This window comes from Anneissia japonica, unplaced genomic scaffold (assembly GCF_011630105.1).
Source record: "Anneissia japonica isolate Jap-2015-1 unplaced genomic scaffold, ASM1163010v1 scaffold4695_len98069_cov149, whole genome shotgun sequence".
Lineage (NCBI taxonomy): Eukaryota > Metazoa > Echinodermata > Crinoidea > Comatulida > Comatulidae > Anneissia > Anneissia japonica.
This window is the reverse complement of record NW_022726865.1, coordinates 66,503-75,247: the sequence shown is the minus strand read 5'-3', so window position 1 is coordinate 75,247 and position 8,745 is coordinate 66,503.

Sequence of the window (8,745 nt, the reverse complement as noted above, 5' to 3'; positions counted from 1 at the left end):
ATATATATATATATATATATATATATATATATATATACATATATATATACCCATACATACATATACACATACACACACATACATAAGTCTATATTTATTTATTTATTTACCGTATTTATTTTCTCTTTAATGGTGAGAACACCATATTTATACTTCATAATCATAATAGGCCTAGGGCTACACCTCTCATACTGTAATAATTTTTTTTCTTCAATATATTTAAAACATATACCTTTGGCAGATTCTTTTTATATACCAAAATTAAAATTCCCTGACAATTAGAGTAGGCCTAACGTTTGAATATCTTGCACGTTATATTTGAATACAATCCATGGATTTATACAAACTGGTTTGTTCAATTCGCTTAATATTTTAATGTAATAAATAGAATATGTTGCAATTGAATACAATGTATTTTTAATTCTGGAACCACAGCCTAAAAGTAGTTCTTTAAATGAACTGCTACGGTTATCTATCCTTTTGAATAAAAGATCTATATTTTTCCATAGTATTTTATTACGTTTGCATTCAAAAAACATGTGTTTTTCATCATCAATTTCTTATACACATCTTGTTTTTCATCATAAATTTCATCGCAAACGTTACATTTGTTACTACTTTTAAGTTTCCAATTGAATAATTGTAGGTTTGTAGGAACAATTTTGTTTAGTAATTTATAATTTAACTGTGCATATTTTCTGGGTTTTTTTCGTTTTTTTACTTTTCTTATCCAAACATCACTCCAAATTATTTCTTCGTTGAAAAACGTGTCCCATTTGCGTGTAGAATGAGATGGAATTGATTTTTCCTTAATAAAGCTTGCATAAATAGATTTTGTTTTAGACTTAACTATATTATTTATTATGTTACATTCGTTCGTAGCCATTTGCTCATCACGGTTATGATTTTTAATTATAACAATCCATTCTTTTGGAATAGCTTCAATTAGTGATGCGTATTCACTGAGCCAATTTCTCTTAATACATAATTTTTTAAGTATTTCTTCTGGTTTCATTAATCGATTATATATAATTATATCATTCATTTTAAGTCCTGAGAGAATCCAGTTCTTATAAAATAAAGATTTATTTCCATGCGTAATTATTAACTTATTTCCCCATAATTTTTTATTTAGCTACTGCTTCGTAAGTGTTAACTATACGACTCTCAATTTTGTTTAATTCAACACAGCACTTAATGAGGTTAAAATAAAATGGTGGTACGTTGTTAAAGTTAATATGATCTTTTATATTAATGCTTGACATACTAAAAACTAGACGTGCATCTGCAACTTTATTTATATAATATAACGGCAATAATTTCCATCTTACATGTTTTCTTCCAAGTAATTTTCTTGCCCAAGTAATTTTAAGGGCTTTTATATGTAATGAGAAATCAGGCATATTTATGCCACCTTCAATTATATTGCCGATTAATGTTTTTCTCTTAATTTTTTCTCTTTTTTCATTCCATATAAACTCGTTTGTCAGTTTGTTTATTTTGTTGATAATGTCCTCTGGAACGTCAATAATAGATGCATTGTAAGTCAATTTAGACAACGCGAGGCTCTTTAAAATTGTCACCTTTCCAAACAGAGTAAGGTTTCTAGCCTTCCACTTATTTAGTAACATTTCTAAATTTATTTATTTATTTTCCCAATTTAATTTTTCACATTCCTTTTTATTGTATCCCACGTATATTCCCAATATTTTTATTGGTTCATTTACCCAATTTAAATCACATGGTTGTTCTATTCTATTTAAATTCTTACCAATCCATATGGCATTTGTTTTATTTTTATTAAGGGTCATACCGGTAACCTCACAGAAATTACTAACAATGTGTAGCCCATGTTCAATACTATTTTCATTACCAACAAACAGAATAGTGTCATCTGCCAGTTGTGCAATGCGAACTTCTTCGTTCCCTTTATCCGGATCAGGCACAACTATTCCTTTATAATTCATATCGTTTCTGATATTACACGCCATAATTTCAACAACTAAAATAAACAAAAGCGCCGACAATGGACAGCCTTGCCTTAATCCATTTCTCATCTTAAAACTTTCGGATATCCATCCATTGTTGACAATGACACATTCTGTATTGTTATAAATTGTGTTTACCCACTTGCAAAATGATTCACCAAAATTAAATTTTAAAATTAAAATTAAAACTTTAAACATAAAATCTCTACTGACAGAATCGAAAGCTTTTCTAAAATCAAGCGATAGTATAGCACCTTCTACCTCTTCTTCTGCAGTATAATGCAAAATATCGTTAATTAGGCGAACGTTTTCGACCGCAAAACGTCCTTTAATGTATCCTTTTTGGTCATCATTAATTAAATTTCCAATTAGTTTATGCAGCCTGGAACACATGATTTGAGTTAACATTTTATAATCGGTATTTAGCAGTGTTATAGGACGCCAATTTTCTAGTAATTGTTTATCTCCTTTCTTATATAGTAAATTTATTACTCCGCGTTTTTGTGTATGACTAATTTCACCATTATAATAGCAGTCATTTAGTGCATTGCAGACAATTTTTTTAATGTCTTTCCAGAATAATTTATAGAACTCTACTGTCAAGCCATCGCTTCCTAGAGCTTTATTTAATTTCATTTTCCGTAAGGTATCTTCACATTCATCTAACGTAACAATTCCTTCACAAACACTATATTGTTCTTCAGCTAAAATATCTACATTTGATTGATCCAGGTGTTTGTTGATATCAGTATGGGAAATCCCCTTATTTGCATACAGTTGTCTAAAGAAGCGAACTTCCTCACACAGGATTTCCTGTGTTTTTGTCAACATTACGCCATTTGACTTTTTAATTCTTTTTATATGTTTTTTGTTCCATTATTTTTTTCTAAACCAAGAAAAAATCGAGTGCTACGTTCGCCCTCTTCTATCCATTTGATCCTCGAACGAATGTATGCACCTTTTGTTTCTTGTTCATATATTTTTTCTAATTTTTTTGTTTTTTCTTCGATTTCTGTCTCAAAGTTTTCATTCAAATTACTAGCATTATTAACCAGAGCATCATTCAATCGTTTAATATCTTTTTGTAAATTTTCTTTTATTGTGTTTTTTTCTTTATTTATTTTTTTACCATAATAAATTGAAACTTCTTTAATTTTAACTTTTATTAATTCCCACAATAATTTGGGACTAAGGTCTGTTTCATTAGCCTGTGTTTTTTGAATAATATTTATAATAGACTTTTGATAGTCAATATTATCCAGTAGGCTATTATTTAATTTCCAATATCCTGGCCCTCTTATAATTTGAACTCGTCTAATCTTTAACGAGATTGCCTGGTGATCTGTTAGGATAGACGGTCTTATATCGCATGACATAATATCATCTTGATCAATAAGATTTTGTGAAATTAACCAGTAATCCAGCCGTCTAGAAATTTTACTACATTTTCTACGCCAGGTAAATTGTGTTTTATGAGGATTTTTATTCCTCCAAGCATCTTTTAAATTGAAGTACTTCATAACATTTTTAATTGTAAACACGGATGTGTCTTTTCTAACTGCACTATTTTTTTGATCACAATTTCTATCCATGATGCAATTAAAATCACCAATTATAATGTTGTCTTCGTCTAAATTAACAATACTAAAAATAACATTACTCAGGTCTCTAAAATATGTACTCCTTGATTTACAATTGTTCGGAGCATATATATTGACAAAAACATATATTTTACCTTGTATTTCTGCTTTTATAATTGCGTATCTTCCATTTTTATCAATACATTCATTAAGTTTATTAAAGCTGAAGTCCTTTTTAAATATAATAGACACTCCTGCACTATTTGAAAAACAAGTACTATGAATGCAAAAACCCTCCCATAATGCATTAAATGTATTAATTAATTCATGAGTAAGATGCGTTTCTTGCAACAGTATAATATCTGCTTTTTGATCTTGACACCACTTAAGAATTTGTCTTTGTTTAATTTTGTTACGTATACCCCTCACATTTAGGGATACACAATGAAAACTTACTTTATTCATGTTGATGTAAAGCAATATAACCATAACTATTTTTTCAATCATCATAATGCATTTTGCTTGAAACAATTGACTTTAAATTTTACTAATGTATTACTTTTTTTTAGTATTTTTCTTACTTTTGCTTGATTTTCTTCTCCGTTTAGTGCCTGGTAATGCGGGTGAAATTTGTTCTGATTCGGACTGTTCTTTTGACTCGTTCTTGTCATTCACTTTCGCTTTGCCTTGCTGTTCAGATGATGGTGCTGGTGATTTCATGAAGTGTGTTATCTTTTCTTGTTTCTTGTGACTCTCCTTTTTTCTGCCCTGTTCTTCAGTCTCATCATCATCATCGCTACTTTCTTCGCTATTCTCACTGGATCCCGAATCATCTTTCATGTCTGTTTCTATGCCCTTCTTTTCTATTACTCGCTCCCACATTTCTTGGATTAATTTTTCTCCTGAATCATACATTGCTCTCTTTTGTGCCCTTCTAGACCACAAGCATGACAGACAAGCTTGTTTGTACAATTGTTAGCGTTGTGGCCGTTCTTTAAGCATTTTGAGCATTTCACTCTATCATCCGTCTGACCATTATGAAAGAACCTGGTTTTGAAATATAAACCTTGGTAGAGGGGTCTTAAGGGTTTCCGCATGGAGTACCCGGTCTCCATTCAGACAACTTGTTAGTTGAAATGGAAGTTGTTAAAACATTCTGTATAAGGTTTTTCCACCCTTGTTCTTCTATTAATCATAGACGTTGTCTTCATTTCATTTATTTATTATACCTTAAAAAAGGTCTAAAGACCTAATGTAAAGAAGCCAATGCTTCTATGACTGTGAGCCAGAAGTCCCAAAATCATTATTAACATCATTAGTAGCACCACCATCTGCCTCATGATTATCATTGTTTTCATGAGTCATTGACATCATCATCATCACCACCATCATCATTAACAATATCATCACTAAGATCATCTCTATCATTATCGTTATATAATTTATTCTTGTTTCGTGCGATAAAAATGTAAATTAATCGCCATATTTATTCTTTTGCTCCACTATAGCAAGCGAAATATGTTTTCGTTTGTTTTAACAATTGGTTTTTTATTTTTTTATTTATTTTTTATTTTTTTATTTTTTTTTATTTTATTATTTTTTTTTGTAGTTACTTTTTCAAAGTCTTCCTGATACACGCCATTCCCTGCCAAACAGAAATGAACATTATTTAGACTAATAAATGTATTTGTTCAATATGTAGCTATGGTTTATTTTGTTTTAATTATTTAAAATCACATGTATTTCCTACTCATTGTATATCTGGGGTCATGAAGTGCAAGAAAAACCAATTAATCATGGATGAAATTCATTGCTAAAAATGACAAAAAAATCCAAAATCCTTTGTTACTTTTCTTTTATATGAAGTACTCATTCTTTATTACTTTTGTATTGCAATGTAATGATTTGCATACAATTAACATCTTATTTAAAGAACTTTCTGGTACATAACTGACTGTTCAAACAGTAAGGTGTTTCTTGTTTTTATATATTTTTGGCTGGAAATTTAAATGGATTTTTTTTTAACGAAAATTCATTACGTTTTTAGTTGCCTAAAGAACTTTCTGCTAAAAACATACGGTAACATTTCAAAGGTTTTTACAAGACGTTCTCTAATAACACGTTCATTCAAATTCATTCAAGCATGAATTATCACCACATACAGTAGGAGGTATTTTGATACATTTGGCTTTTCATAATTGAACTGCCTAATACCAAGGCAATTTTAATAAAATACTGTATAATTATTTTGGCTGTCCAGACTTGTGAAATCATTCATCACTCAGTCTGTGTTATTTCAATACGTGTATGTATACTTAATTATATAAAACAAAAGTAGTTGTTTATCATCAATATTTTGTTTTTTAAAGAAAGACTGCATTTTGAATTATAAAGATGATTTTAAATACAGTTATTAAATGACTGATGAAACAGGAATATTATTTTACAATGTTTTGAAAGTGTAAAAAGCAAACTTGATTCATTGAAAAAAAGAAATTAATTATGTTGATGTAATGATAATATAATGAATGTATAAAAGCATTAATTAATGGTAAACATTAGTTAAAGGTATAAAACATTAATTGAACTGTAAACATACTATTTGAATTTATTTTAATATGATTTTTTTTTGTCTAAGCAAGAATGTAAAATGATTATTTCTGTGCATTATTTTGCGTGTATTTTATCGCGACATGTACAATTACTGTATTTCCCAAGGACTGTAGTTAAACATAATTCACATAGCAGAATGCAATTGTAGACCTTATTGGTTTGTATTGTGAGTTGTGTCGATTATTTTCTACAGAATATTGAATATCAATATTTGCTTGTGATATTAAATTTAGAGCCTGCTGAGCTTATGTTCATTATCAACATTGTGGACAGTGGCATAAAGCCTATCGCTCTCACCTGGCGGTTCACAGGCCCCTCGACCCGTAGATGCCCCGAAAGAACCCTAACAAAATGGTCCTCGACCTATTACCCTGACCCAAAAGGTCTTTGTTGATACATAACAGCATAATGTGTCTCTGGCATCATATTATATCCAATGGTGAATTAAAGTTTGAGAGAGTGCTATTTCCGGCCATTAGAGGGGCCGTAATTATAAATGTTCTTACCTCAGCCCCAACCATGGTGGTGGTATTGACACTTTATCAGTGAAAATTTCTCCCCTATGGGCCCTATTAAATATTCTTGGATTGGCCACTCATATATCAATAATTTTGTCGTTAAAAACGTTTAGAATGTGAAATGACAATTAAAAAACGAGTATTTCTAAAATTCCACAATGGAATTGGTGACTGGGACCAAAAAGGGCCCCACTCTTAGAAAGCCACAGGGTCCCCGACCTCATCGTTACGCCACTGATTGTAGATTTATATTTTTCGTTCTTCATAGACATTTTACTAATGATTTGAAAGTGTTCTATTAGTTAATTTTATTGTTCCTCTTGATGAATTTTGCCATAAACATCTAATCTATGTTATAACTGTCAAATTGTAATTGTATTTTTCATTCCTTTGCGAATACTTGTCTGTAAATTATTAAACTTTTGCCATTTCCCATTTTCATTGCCGTCCTCATCATCATGTGATCATCATCATCACTATCATCACCACCAATCATCAAAATCCTGTGTTTCCATGTGCAAGTTTGGTTGCTGGGATTGCTGTAAATGGAAGCTCTCTATTGATTTCTGTTTGATGCCTCTTCAATTTTAAATCCTATGTTTTCAGTGATTCAACTTACAAGGCAAACACAGTAAATGCAAATAAATGACACATGACATGGATTTCTTAGAATTTAAATATTTATTTTAATATTCAAGTTAAATATTAATTACAAATAGTTCACATGGGTTAAACAATTTAAAAAATGCTGATAAAATATACAGTACTCTAGGCAATGGCTATTGTAACATATGTATGTATATATGTATTGTACAGAATAATATTTTTTTAAGAAAAAAAAAATGGAGCAGACCCAATAGTACTTGTCATGTCAGTACAGACAATATCTGATAAACTATTGTCTGTTAAGTATGTCAGAAAAACAAATATGATTTATACTGTAATACATTTCACAAAAACGTAATAGATAGTATGATCATACTCTTACTTTGAATATGTCATCTACTGAACTTAATGATATGGTTTAACATTAAAACACTTTACTATTGCATGTTACAAAATAAACAAATATAATTGTAAAACTGATGGGCCTCTTAGTGTTAATTCTACAATGAATATTTTAGCAGTGTGTTTTTGCTTTAAAAATTAATGACAAGAATGTTTAATTACTCATCACCATAGAGGTAAAGAAGTATATATCAATATCAGTGGAATGCTATCAACAACTAATCTTATAATTATAAAAGTGATGGTCCTCTTTGAGTAACTTTCAGATTAAGTACAATACAATAAAACAAAATAAGGGTACCCCTGTAAGAGACATTAACTGGAAACATAAAATTGTTTGTAAAATAATCTTAACTGCAAGTAAGTTACATTATGATACAAATTTAATATGAAAGTTTTTATAACAATAGTAATTGTATTACTTCAAGATACTATAAATGCATTATGAAATATTCTTGTCTTAAAAAATTGTGCTTTCTACTTGATGTCCAAAGAAAAGCATGAATTGGGCATGACTTAGAAATCAGGTTCATGTTATCATTCAAATCCTGTATGAAGTCATTTTATAAGAACACTGAGGCTCTTAAAAATTAAGTACAAAATAAGAACAATTTGAGGCTGAGATAAAATGACAAATAAGGTTTTTAAATTTTAAAAATAGAAAAAGAACAGTAAATCTTTTCTGCACCTTAATTGAAGTAGTTGCGAGCATGTGATACCCTTTATAATGGATCTAGGCCAGTTTGCCGAATGCCAGATTGGCGAAGACCACTTTGCCGAATCCCAGTTTGCCAAATCCAGTTGCCTAACCCAGTTTACCGAAAGTCAGTTAAAAGCAGTGAAACATTAACAGCAGCATAAAATTCACGATGGAATACATACATACGGTACATATGCATACATATATATGCATACATATAAATACATATATACATATATATAAATACATATATATACATATATATAAATACATATATATACATATATATAAATACATATATATACATATATATATACATATAAATACATATATATACA